At 38.1% G+C, this 14,612-nt stretch overlaps 1 long non-coding RNA gene across 1 annotated transcript; it reads left to right on the forward strand.

Moving 5' to 3' along the window:
• Window positions 1-6: 6 nt before the first annotated feature.
• LOC148108307 (uncharacterized) lies at window positions 7-12,078 on the forward strand. The gene is made up of 3 exons (XR_015728136.1): window positions 7-94; window positions 2,478-2,577; window positions 10,922-12,078. It is a non-coding gene; the product is annotated as an uncharacterized LOC148108307 (long non-coding RNA).
• The last annotated feature ends 2,534 nt before the right edge of the window (window positions 12,079-14,612 follow it).

Below are 14,612 nucleotides of genomic sequence, written 5' to 3' on the forward strand. Positions count from 1 at the left end.
CCCATAATAGTTGTTTTGCAGTGAATGCACATTTCCTGGAGAATTGAGGTTGCTTGCTCGCCTTCTAAAACCCTGTGCTATACTTCTACAGGAGGTAGGTTTTCATGGGCAAGGTTGTCTCCTTTGTGTTTTCAGGATCCAAGTACAGGCAAGACCATAAGTCATCAGAATAGTATCCTAAAAGTACCTCTATTTCTTCCTGTTGCAGTGTATCCCACTGGACTAAATTTTGTTCATTATTTCATCTTATCTTTGGCAAGTCCATTCTGCAAAAGATACATCTCAACAGCAGCCAAACACAAGCAATCAAACTTATATTCTTAATCCCATTTCACCCCTAGATACCATGATTTTGGCCAGATGTCTACTGTGATTGAATGCCTGCTCATGTTGTCTTTTTCTGCTGTTTTCTAGTTATCTACAATTTTGAGATTCTTTAGATTATCTTTTGCTCATCTCTCCTCCTCACCTGTACAAAATCTATGTTTCACTCTTGCTCTTACCTGCTCTCAGCCCATCTCTTAATGACATCCTTCTCCTATTTCAAAATTCCACAGATAAATTTGATCAGCTGCCTCATTGCTTCCATCAAATTCTCCCCCACCTCCACCCTTTATGCTCTAGCTTCCTTTCCATGGATTAGTTGGATGCAATGGGCACTCATTACTGAGTACAAGTGCTGCTGTATGCTGGAGTCCTGGAGGCACCAGTTTGACACTCACAGTAGTTTTCAAAACCAATGACCAGAAGCTGGGCTTCATTTCTTTTTTTTTTTTTTTTAAGATTTTATTTATTTATCTGACAGAGATAGAGACAGCCAGCGAGAGGGGGAAACACAAGCAGGGGGAGTGGGAGAGGAAGAAGCAGGCTCATAGTGGAGGAGCCTGATGTGGGGCTCGATCCCATAAAGCCAGGATCACGCCCTGAGCCGAAGGCAGACGCTTGCTTAACCGCTGTGCCATCCAGGCGCCCCTGGGCTTCATTTCTACTTGGAGCAGTGAGGAGAGCAACTTTCTCCCAATTTTAGTATGCCTTTATTCCACATGAATACAAAAAAATGTATTTGTATCTCAATAATTTACAAAGTTTATAGTGAAGCAGCTCTTTTATTTTTTACTTACACTGCCCACTTTTTCCACCACTTCTTAGTAAAAATATGAGTCCATAGGACCTTGAAAAGGAGACCAACCTAGAAGTAAAACGAACCTCAGTGTAGATAGCCAACACTCATAAAGTGTTTCTTGATAGGAGCAAAGTTGGGATGATAGTGAGCAACACCTATTTGCTTAGGTCTCTCCTTTGTGGTAAGTCTCAGTCTAGCCCCACTCTAGGGGGAAACTAGAAGAAATTCATGAGCTGAAATGTGGAGGTAGAGCGGGGAGGAGATCTGGATGGAAAGTGGTCTTGGAGGAAGTCATAGGGTTCTGATGAGAAGACCCAATAGACAGCAACTAGGCAGGGAGTAGAGTGGAATTATCCTCAAGAGACTGCCAAGTACATACCAGTTACAAGTGCTAGTAAACTGTGTGGATGCCAGAGCCAGGCTTGTCGCTTGTCTACAGACAGCACTCCCAGAAATGAGGGCACAGATCCTTCTGGGAAGGAGGTCTGGATGGTTCATATCTGTGGCCATAATGCCTGTGCTAACAGTGTCCTACAGGAGAGGCAATCAAAGTAGAGATTATAACATTGACTCTGGCACCAGATTTAGAAACCCGGCTATACTATTGACTGTGCAAGTTACTTAATTTTTCTGTGTCTCTCTCCCTTATCTGGAAAATGGAGATTATAAAGTCTATCTTATAGGCTGTTGTGATAATAAATGAATGTTTATAACCACACCTAACACTTAATCTATTCAATAAATATTAGCTATTTCAACATTATGCAATTTTGTGAAACAAAACATTTCTAAAAACCTGTTCTATCTTCAAGCCACTTAAGAATACCTATCCCCAGGGGCACCTGGGTGGCTCAGTCAGTTAAGCATCTGCCTTCGGCTCAGGCTGTGATTCTGGGATCCTAGGATCGAGCCCCGAATGGGACTCCCTGGTCTGTGGGGAGCCTACTTCTCACTCTCCCTCTGCCTTTTGCCCACTTGTGCTCTTTCTCTTTCTCCCTTAAATAAATGAATAAAATCTTTAAAAAACACACCCATCCTGAGGATTGGGAGGTTCAGGCTTTCAGTTATGGAATGAATAAGTGATGGGGATGAAAGTTACAGCCTAGGGAATACAGTCAATGGCATTGAAATAGCATTGTACGGTGACAGATGGTAGCTACACTTGTGGTTGGTATAACATAATGTATACAATTGTCAAATCACTATGATGCATACCTGAACCTCATGTAACATTGTGTGTCAACTATTCTTAAATGAAAAAAAGAATAGTCATCCCAATTTTCATTTAGAAAAGGAGGTACCATAGTTTCTCTGTATATTAACTTTAGACTTTTCTCCTTATGTTTTACTGTAGCCCACTTACTTTCTCTATAACCAGTTGGAAGCCCAAGATCCCTTCTTCGGACAAAAATTTAATGGCTATGGTACCTCATATATACCCTTCCGCATGACAGGTAAAATGTGAAAAACCCACACTAAAGTAATCCTTTGCATATTTTCTTATTGTATTTCCAAAAGATGTCTTCATTTCTTTTTTTAAATAATTTTTATTGTTATATTAGTCACCATACAATACATCCCCAGTTTTTGATGCAATGTTGCATGATTCATAATTTGTGTATAACACCCAGTGCACCATGCAATATGTGCCCTCTTTAATACCCAATCACCAGCCTATCCCATTCCCCAACTCCCCTCCCCTCTGAAGCCCTCAGTTGTCTCCCAGAGTTCACAGTGTCTCATGGTTCATTCCCACTTCTGTTTACCCCCCCTTCATTCTTCCCTTCCTTCTCCTACCAATCTTCCTATTTCTTATGTTCCAAAAATGAGTGAAACCATATGAGTTCCATAAATGAGTGAAACCATATGATAATTCTCTCTCTCTGCTAGACTTATTTCACTTAGCACTATCTCCTCCAGTCCTGTCCATGTTGCTGCAAATGTTGTGTAATCGTTCTTTCTGATGGCTGAGTAATATTCCATTGTATATATGGACCACATCTTCTTAATCCAGTCATCTGTTGAAGGGCATCTCAGTTCCTTCCACGATTTAGCTATTGTGGACAATGCTGCTATGAACATTGGGGTACATATGGCCCTTCTCTTCACTACGTCTGTATCTTTGGGGTAAACACCCAGTAGTGCAATGGCTGGATCATAGGGTAGCTCAATTTTTAACTTTTTAGGGGACCTCCACACTGTTTTCCAAAGTGGCTGTACCAAATTGCATTCCCACCAACAATGTAGGAGGGATCCCCTTTCTCCACATCCTCTCCAACATTTGTTGTTTCCTGCCTTGTCCATTTTTGCCATTCTAACTGGTGTAAGGTGGTATCTCAATGTGGTTTTGATGTGAATTCAAGCTATACTACAAAGCTGTGATCACAAAGACAGCATGGTGCTGGCACAAAAACAGACACATAGACCAATGGAACAGAATAGAGAACCCAGAATTGGGCCCTCGGCTCTTTGGGCAACTAATCTTTGACAAAGCAGGAAAAAACAACCAGGGGAAAAAAGACAGTCTCTTCAATAAATGGTGCTGGGATCATTGGACAGCTACAAGCAAAAGAATGAAACTTGACTATTCTCTCACACCATACACAAAGATAAACTCCAAATGGATGGAAGACATTGATGTGAGATAGGAATCCATCAAAATCCTAGAGGAGAACATAGGCTGCAACCTCTTGACATCTGCCACAGCAACTTTTTTCATGACACATCTCCAAAGGCAAGAGAAACAAAAGAAAAAATGAACTTGTGGGACTTTGTCAAGATAAAAAGCTTCTGCACAGCCAAGGAAACAGTCAAAAAACTAAAAGGCAGCCCACAGAATGCGAGAAGATATTTGCAAATGACACTACAGATAAAAGACTAGTATCCAAGATCTACAAAGAATGTCTCAAACTCAATACACATGAAACAAATAATCAAATCAAAAAATGGACAGATGTCTTCATTTCTTAACTGCAATATTTCATGTCTATGTTACTAACTCAGGGATGGAAGAGGTTATGCATATTCAGCATTTCTCTTGAAATCCAGTCCCTTAGTTTCTCAGTCATTGATTTTCTTCAATGTGCATCACTCAGATGTCCACAAAAAGCACTAGACCACCTCTCTGTTCTTCAGTAGATGCCAGATGTAGGCATGCCCTAACAAACTAACAGTTGTAAGTCAGAGTTTTCAGGACCTAGGATGAGAAAATAGCATCACAATTTGGACTTTGTTTCAAAAAAGAAATTCTTTTTATTCATTTCTTAATCCAGGGAAATTCCCCCGAGGTTCATATCTTAAGATATTCTGTAGAGTTAAGGTCAATCAAGCAATTTTAATTAAGTAGAATCAGAGAAACATTGGAAGGAGCCTAAGGAGACATACTGACTAAATATTATAAGACATTCTAGAGATGAGATCTGAGGAAAGAAAATGAACAGTGGGTAAAATCTCAGGAAATCTGAATAAAGCATGGGCTTTAGTTAATAATAATGTAAGATTGGTAATAACTAATAAGCTGTGAAAATGTACCACATGAATGTAAGATGCTAACCATAGGGGAAACTGAATATAGGTGTGCAGGAACTCTGTACCACCTCCACAGCTTTTCTGTAACTCTAAAACCATTCTAAATAGAAAGTTTAATAAAAAATAAGTTGAAGTTCCCCAAATGTTTGTTTAAAAGAACATTCTCACATCTGTGCTTTTGTTCTTACTAGTTCTCATAATCCCCCTTCCCACACACCTCACTTAGGGTAGGCAAATACGTTTCCTTTCCCATTGACTTTGGCCTTGGCCACATGACTTGCCTTGGCAAATGGAACTGAGCAAAATGTGCATTCACGATGTGGCTCACTGCCTCTAGCTCTACCCTGCTACCATGAAAACAGTATATCCCAGAGAGTGGTTCCTCTTTTCGCTTGCATTCCAGAATGAGAAAACAGGTAGAGGTGAATAGAGCTGAGCCCTCACGTAATCTGAGTAAGATAAATGTTTGTTTCTGTAAACCACTAAGATAATGGGAACATTTGCTGCTACAACAATAGTAAATTAATACTTTTGTTGATATCTTTCAAATTAGATTCAGTTCTTATACTGTCTCCTTCATGAAGACTTCCCTAGGTATCTCCATGACTCATTTATACTTTCCAGATTTAGCAAATAAAAATAGAGAACTTAATGCATTTTAAAAATCTGTGGAGCCTAATTCGATCATAAACTCTTTAAGGCAGGTCCTAATCTTATTCACTCAGCAAAATATGTTGTACCCTATTGTTCCTGGCATTTTATTAAGCTTTGTAAATACAATGGTGTATGAAAACAAATAGGAGCCCTACATTCTTCAAGGTTTTAAACTACTGGAGAGGACGGATTAAATAAATAATTACAATGATAAATGTAAAACTATAGTTCTAACCAATGCTATTTAAAGATACCAGTGCATGGTCCTCTGAGAATCTCTCCATGGGACATTTGACCAAGTCTTAGCTTTAAGACAAGGAAAGGCTTCCCTGAAAGAGTGACTTAAGAGGCAAAAAGATTGGGAAGACTGGTCCAGCCTCTGAACAACCCATGGATAGGAGTAGCCAGTGTCGCTGGGGAAAGACACAGTGAAGTTACTGTGAGATAAGATTGGGGAGGTGTAGATGGGAGACAGAAATGGCGTCTTTACCCCAACACTAAACTCAGTGTCACACACTTAGTATGTGCTTAACAAATGATGACAGCATATGGCTTAACTCGGGTTAGCTAAACTTTCTAACAAACATACTAGATGCCTGTGGTTGGGTGACAGAAGGGCAAACATGAATTAGGCAGAGCCTTTAACCTCAGGGAGCTTATGTACTAGAGGATATAACAATCCATCAGCCATAGTTGACCAACCCACCCCACTCCAAAAAAAAGAAAACCAAAAAACACCACACACACACACACACACACACACACACACACACACACACAAACACCTCGAACTTTGTAGGAAAAAAAAAAAGGAAAATTGTTTTATTGACTTATGGAATCCAAACATATGTTAAACAACCAAGCTGGAGGGAGGAGACTATATAGCTGGTCTTTGGAGAGACCTGGAGCTAGACTCCAATGCTGCCAGAATTCTTTCTGTGTCCTGTATCTGTTCTTTCATTTTAGATTAGCTTTCTTCAAATAAGGATATATTGCTGTCTTCAGTTTGTGAATTCTATATTTCCTGACTTCAGGCATCAGAGAGATGATACTGAAACTCTTTCTTATTGAGTTTGACCCAGAGACCCATCCTTGGAGCAGTCAATGAGGCTTTGGGCCACAAAGTCAAGTCAAGGCCAATAAACCACATGAAAGGAAGGAGTCCTGACAAACACAGCAATACAGATGAGTCTCAGAAAAGATTATGGTAAGAGAAAGAAGCTATACACACACACACACACACACACACACACACACTATATATTATGTGAGTTCCTTTATATGAAATTTTGAAAAAGACAAAAGTATAGTGAGAAAAAGAAGACAAATGGTTGCCAGAGATGGGAGGAAGAGATTGAATGTAAAGGAGTATGAGAGAATTCTTTGGGGGGAATGGAGATGTTCAATATTATTATTTTGGTGGTGGTTACACAATTTTATAGATTTATAAAATACTTCAACTGTACTCTTAAAATTGGTAAATTTTGCTGTATATAAATTATTTCCCAATAAAACTGACTTTTTAAAAAGCAATGCAACCATGCGGTTAGGTGACAAGCAGTTCTAAGAGAAGATGCTGGACAGATTATACCAAGCATCCACCACAGATATAGTTTCGTGAGTGGTATACCAATGAGAAAACAGAGATCCATGGGGACAGGGGGAGGCACTGAGAGATGGGAATGATTTACACGTAAGTGAGGAGGTGTCAAATCTGTGTTTTATCTGTGACTGAGAACAAAGGACAAAAGGAGCTGTTCCCATGAAGATTCCTAGATATTTGCAAAATTCAGCAAAACAGGCATTTCAAAGAATGTAATTAGTTAAAAAAAAAAAGTGTATGTGGGACATGCTGGAGAAAGGGAAATGGACTGAGAGAGCCAGAGGGGAAGAATGAACTGAACGAGAATTTCTATCCTATGACTGAGCATTCTTAGACAAAAAGGAATGAAGAATCCTGTTTCTTTCTATAAAAGAAGACCAGAAAATGGGAAGGCAGGGTTATCACTTTCATACTTTATGGTCATTTTTTAGAGGAAAGGAAAGTTATTTCCTTCTAACTCTAACCAACCACACGTCTTCAACTTTATAACAACCAGCATACCACAGTTACTGTAGGATTCTCTCCTTTGCTTAAGTTTGAGCCTACTTAAAGAACAGTCAGAGAGTGGCAGAGACTTTCTTCTTAGAATTGCAAATATGTTAGCAATGAACTCAAAACTGTTTGTTTATGGCTAACACTTCCATCAGATATACATTATTTGCTTACTCAGTATTTATTTCCTTGGAAAACCAATCCCTCCCTAATACAGCAGTGGTGTTAATTACCACCACTCCCTCCCCCAGCTACAGGCACACACACATAACAATCAGAACGCCGCATCTCTTCGGAGATGAGAACTTGACCCAAGCAAGGCCACTCAGAGACTTACTGTGAAATTTTATATGCATGTTTCAGAGAAAAGGGGTTGTCCATCTTTTGATGGGAAGCTATAACATAGACTAAGGGCTCCTGAAGTAGTAATACGTTTTATTACCCAATAGAGAGTGAACATGAAGCCAAAATGCAAAATAAAGCACTGTAAAGGGAAGCAGAGTTAAAGCTCTATAAGTCCCTGGATCCAGCCATGCCCAAAGCAGCTATCGCTCTTAAACTTCCTAGTTGTACGAACCAATTATCTTCCTTTTTCTCTTAAAGTAGTTTGAGCTGCATTTCTTGAAATTAAAATATTCTTCATTAACACAGAGGTGATTCGGACTGCCCCTGGGGCTATTAATGAGGATCAGCCTTATAAAAATATATATAAGAATGAACTATAAACCTGAGTCCTTATGACGCTTCTAACACAAATTCAATTGGCCATGGGGAAAAAATTTTTTTTAAATAGTTATTCACATCAAATAGTGGTCAATTACTCTCTTCATTAAATAAACTACTGTAATAGATCTTTGCATCTGTTATGATTTGGAATTGTAACTGATTTTAATTGCCCCTTTGTGGGGCTTAGTTCTAAACACTGTTCTTTGTTTTTATTAGTGTATGAAACCAGCAAGTATTATGTTTATTCAAATGCTTATGGCCAAGTATACTTAATTACTTAGAAAAAAATTTTGTTTCTACCCGAACAGTGTTATTTTAATAGAGAGATTGGGACATTATTTTTCTTTAATATGATTGGGATAACAAAGCTGGTTTCCACAGCACTGTTTCCTCAGAGATATTTATTTGTCAGAGAATTAAGGGATCCCCTGGTATTGCCGTGCATTTGCTACATCTATTTGCTATCTTACTTCCTCTCCCCAATGTTTCAAGCTCTCCTTGCCAGTGCATCAGGACAAAAAAAAATTATTTTGCTCCTCAAATGGTATATCATTGGTTCTGTCATATTCTGGGATGCTCATAATACCCTCCTCAGATTCAAAGACAAATGTTCCAGCATTTCCACTCATTCTGATGACATTGTTAGGAAACAGTCTGATAAACTCTGTCTGGATCATTCAAAATGCCAGATGTTCCTGGCAATATTTCTTATGTGAAAATCTATCTGATATATTCTAGAAATGGAAATTACCCTCCCTCACTTTTCCAGTGTCTCATGTATTTTTCTCAAGTATTTCTTCAGTAAGCCACCTGGATAGAATGAGCGCAGTAATAACAGCATCGACTTTTTACTCAAAAGTTTGGACTCTTCCCTTCAAACACGAAAATATTTTTTGCCTCATTCTTCCTTGTTAGAAGTCCACCACTGTATTACGTACATTCTGAGAAGTTAAAATAGAAATGACAATTTAGAAAACAAACTATAGTATGACTTGCAGGCCAAACTATACCAAATTATGGCATGCAGCATACGCTGCATAAGCCCAAACTGCTTTAACAACACCCCATTTAGACCCATGTGTTCCAAGATAAGACCACAGATGAATTGGTTTATCCTAAGTCTGAACTCATGTTTTTCAAAGAGAAGACCACAACTGTCTCATGAATTTGTCTTGTTTATAAATTCTGACCAACTCGGGCCCAGACCATGCTTACTAATTCTGCTCTAAAATCTGTTGCCCCCCATCCCCAATTCTAGAAGTACCTCTCCCTAAATTTTCCCTCTTGAGAACTATGGATACTCTTGCTAGTGTTGTGCTGTCACTTGCTCAGCAAGCTTAAGAAACTTGGCTTTGGGTGATCAACAGGAATCCCTGGGGATCTTTATGTGGGAGTTTAGACCAATCATGGACAGTGACATTGTTTTCCTCATCATCCATCATGATATGCACACTGTGCTCTTTGCTCCTAGAATTTGAATCCTTGTACCTAGGGATATAACAGATAGTCCTTTCTTATTAGTTAATGCAAAGGCATCTGAGAAGAGATGAAGACCAGGGACTTACCCTTGTCCAAACACTGTTTTTTTTTTTTTTACTGAAGTGAATCAAAACCATGTGGTGCCTTCCTGTTGTCTTCATTTGCCCAGAATCCTTATATTAGGCCTGTTTCCAAGAGCTAACCATAATTCTCATTCACGTGATTTTATTTCCTGTATTGAACTAAAACAATCAGTCTTAGGTTTTCAATACTAAAGGTTCCAAGTCCAGGGGGTATTTGATTTCATCAGAATATTCCTGAAAGAAAATCAATGGACCAAAAAAATTGATGTTGGTACTCTGTGTATTAACCATATATTCATTACCTATTTTTCATATGCATCACGTCAGCCCCGGGCAGCAGTATTTTCTAATTTACTTTATGAACATATCAAGGACTCAGTCAAACATTGTGTCTTTCCACCAAATGCCTAGGCATATTAAAAAACTGCAACTAAAAATTAACTGGCTTATATTGAACAAAATTATGTGCTAAATTATGCATTTTAATGTGTTTATCTCATTAAATTCAAGCAACCTAGAGAGAATGGATTTATAACCCCCATTTTCCAGGTTTTAAGAAATTGAGTAACTTGCTAAATATCACCCTTTGGGAAGTGTTAGACTTTGCTCTCAAGAAGCTTTCAATCTGGCTGAATAGATAACGATATTCAGAGAACAGTTATATAATAACATGAAAACAGAAGACATATCCCAAGACAGTTCCTTATTCATTGTCCCCCTTGATTGTGGAATATAAATTCTCTGAATTCAAAGAAAGAAGAAATTATGATGAAACAGACTCTATTTCATAAGCTTCCTAAAGCAGATGGATTTCACTGGATTCCAAAATATATACAATGGTAGAGTGTTTTGTGAGAAAGAGTCGTGGTAAGCAGAGGGACAACACATTCTCGAAAGGAGAAACTAGCATTTTCAATCACCACAGTGAATTCATGAGTGGGGCATGGAGGACGGAGGCATATAAGGAATGGCTAGCTAGTAGTGTTGAGGAAGATGAAAAGTGTCACTTGTAGCCACACTTTCCCTTCTTCCCCAGAACCATGTCAGACTGTAAAAAGACGGCAACTCAGTTTTATTCCAGTGGAATGTACCTGCGCTAAGAGTTGCCACAATTTGAAACAGAACTTGGAAAATTGGCCCAGGCCACTTCCAAACACCAAGCATAATCATTTGTTTATTAGCTTGCCTGTCAGTGTGTTTTTGATGTTTGCCTTATTTTTGTCTTTTGAGCAGTAACAAGACAGAAATATGTACAGCTGAGAGTTAGAGAAAGAAAAATCAATAAATACATGGCTCTAATATGGATATGGTCAATGAGGAGGACACTGATATTTATAAGTGCTTATGGATGGATCATGGATCATGGATGGTGAACAGAGGTAAATTTTTCTGGTACACATTTTTTACTTAATTGCTACAACTGTTAAGAAATCAGTGTTATTTATCCTGTTTTTTTCGTTTTTGTTTTTTGTTTTTTTGCAGAAGGGAAAATTGAGGTTTAGGAAAATTTAATAGTGTAACCCAAAGTCATACAGTTACATTAAGAAGTAAAGTCTTTATTTAAACCAGATCTCATTGATTTCTAAGTCCATGCTTTCTTATCAAATAAATCTCTTAAATAAATAAACAAAAACCCCTCAAATTTTAGTGAGCAAGCATCCATAGGAAATTTAATAACCAAGTGACTCAGATAATAATTCAATTAGTGTTTCAGTTATGTATTGCTATGTTGCTCACTACCCAACACTTAGTAGCTTAAAATGACTTTTAATTACCTTTTTAAATTCTGTGTTAACTGGGCTCAGCCGCACGGTCCTTCTGCCATATTAGACCGATGTTAGCTGGTTCTGCAGTCACCTAGAAGCTCTGCTGAACTAGAATTTCCAAGACAGTTCACTTAAATGGCTGCAGTTGGAGCTGACTGTTGTCTCAAATCTCACGTGGAGATGGGGTTGCTGACCAGAGTGTCATGATTCTCTTCCACATGGTCTGGGCTTCTCACAGCATGGTGGCGTGGTTCCAAGTGCTCAAAAGTATAAGCTGCAGATCCCAAAAGATTCAGTCTTAATATCCACACTGGGTTTCTATTGCCATATACAATTGGTCAAAACAAGACATTGGACCAGCCTAAACTAAACAGGTGGAGAAAGAAATTCTACCTCTCAAAGAAAGAGTGGCTATGGATTTGGGGGCATTTTAAAACAACTACCACTTACTGGTCCGTGGTGAAAATGGAGGTGGAGGACACGAGAAAGGGATAGGTGAGTATCAAGAGCAAAGCTCTGCACAGAGACGTTAGAATGCAGAAAGTATGTACTTGGATTTCAAGACTGAGACTCCAAATGGACATAGAAACAGGAAATTCCCTCATGATTGGAAGCAAGACAGACATTTATAGATAGTTTCTCATGGTTTCTGCACTGAGGCTGCAGGTACAAACCTAGTTTAACATATTATCTGTTAATTGAACTTATTTTTTAACAATGTATCAAATGATTAGATATCCCTAGAGGGTTGAGAGATGATGATATTCCTAGTATTACTGGTATGGGACTCCTCACAATGAAATGTTTTTAGCTAATTTCATGTATATATATTATTCTGCCATTGATACTGTAATTCTTACTTCACGTGGGTAGGAATCTTGCCCCTGCTTCACAGCACTGTTTATTCTTCATGCTCAGTAGATGTCGTGACTTGCGTACATATTCAACTCTTTCAGATTGTAAAAATAAATGCGGCTCCAGAGAGGTCTCCCCGTCACCCTCAGGTAACCCCCAAGCAAAAGGAAACAGAATGAAATCAGCCAACCATTTTATTTCACAAAGATCGCTGTCTAGTCATTTCTAACAACAACTTTTTAGTTAGTATCCTCAGTGCAGAACTCTTCAGCCTCCACAGGGGTGGAAAGTTTTATTTTACATTGACCTCTTAGGGATGGGCAAGCACTTGCTGAAGAAGCAAGTCCTCATTATTAATTAGTAATTCATTATTGCATGGTTGCAAAGAAACCTTTTGACCTGCTGAGACTTAAAATGGGCACAATCATCAATGTTTCCATCATAGAATAAGAAACAATTTCAGTCTAAAGTGCACGATTTCTGGACCATATTTCTAGGTGTTTCTGTTCTTTTACACCATTTTTGAAAGCCAAGTTAAAAAAATAAGAACATTAGGTTGCTTTAGCTTAAAATATAAACAATTAAGTAGCATTTATGACTAATTAAAATTTCATTTTTTTCTACAAACATAAATTTACTTTAATCAGAAAAGTCAAAGAACAAAAATTTAAACTCAATTCTTTGGATTTTAACAAGACTTTTAAAGGGGGATATTTTTTGTTAAATGTGAAGTGTGTTCGGCAGAGTAAAGAAAGAGCAAATGAGTAATCACTACTGAGAAAATAATTATAATTGTGTGAAATCACATGAAAAGAATAGGAAGCATGAGAACAGTTACAAGTAATAATAAGGAAGGCATTTGTTATTTATATCATAAATCAGAGGGCAAGTGTTGCAATGAGAAAAATAAAGCTACTGATGATTGTATTTTAATATCAAAAATCATTGTTAAGGTTTATTGAAACTGTAGCTATCTGTTCTGCAGGGTCTTCAGTCTAAAAATAGTGCACATCCAAAAAAAAACCCTGCAAAACCCAAAATGAGAGTTATTTGTATTGATATATATACATAGAGAGCTTTTGATACCAGTCAGTATAAACATATAATATTTGATAAATAAGTCAGACACATAAAAATAGTTTTAACTATTCAACTAAATTGTTAAGGGACTTCTGTTTCTGAAATTCCGGTAAAATTGTTCCTAAACCACTGATCCGATAGCTCTGTTGGTTCTTGCTGTGTTTGAAAACTTTTTTTCTTTCTCACCCTTCCTAAAGTGGACCCTTGACTTGGAATATACCTCTGTAATCTGGTTGTTCTCCTCGTCTGTTCTCCTTCACCTTTATGGTCTCCTTTGCTAGATCCTTTCTCTCCCCAACTTGTGTTCTGGGTGACTGTCTTCCAAACCATATAGAAGTCCCTCAGGATTCTTGAAGATCTGACCCTTCCTTGTCAATAGTTTCATCTCCTAGCATTCCCAGTCTTTCCATCTTTTTTCTCTAGCAGTAGAATCTCACATAAGCTGAGGTTTGTCTTCACACCTTTGTATATGGTGCTTCTCCTTTCTGGAATGTTCTTTAAATCTTTTTTCCATCTAGTCAATTTCAAATTGTGCTTCAAGATACAGCTGAAGTGTTGCTACATCTGCAAAGATTCCCCTTAAGAAAGTTAATCATTTTCTCCCATTTGCTACCACATCATCACCTCACATGTTCCTTTATTATTGCAGTGTGTTGCAATGTATTTATAGGATTACCTGCAGAGTTCCAACTTCAGATACTCGGGGAAAAGATCTATTTCTTATATATTTTTTTTGAGTATACCAAACTATGTATTTATTTATTTATTTATTTATTTATTTATTTATTTTAATGATTTTTTATTATATTATGTTAGTCACCATACAGTACATCCCCGGTTTCCGATGTAAGGCTCTATGATTCATTAGTTGCGTATAACACCCAGTGCACCATGCAATACGTGCCCTCCTTACTACCCATCACCAGCCTATCCCATTCCCCCACCCCCCTCACCTCTGAGGCCCTCAATTTGTTTCTCATAGTCCATAGTCTCTCATGTTTCATTCCCCCTTCTGATTACCCCCCCTTTCTTTATCCCTTTCTTCTCCTACCGATCTTCCTAGTTCTTATGTTCCAAAGATGAGAGAAACATATGATAGTTGTCTTTCTCTGCTTGACTTATTTCACTTAGCATTATCTCCTCCAGTGCCGTCCATGTTGTAGCAAATGTTGAGAACTCGTTCGTTCTGATAGCTGAGTAATATTCCATTGTATATATGGACC

The sequence above is a fragment of the Ursus americanus genome, chromosome 21 (genome assembly GCF_024610735.1).
Source record: "Ursus americanus isolate L20-20 chromosome 21, mUrsAme1.1.p, whole genome shotgun sequence".
NCBI lineage: Eukaryota > Metazoa > Chordata > Mammalia > Carnivora > Ursidae > Ursus > Ursus americanus.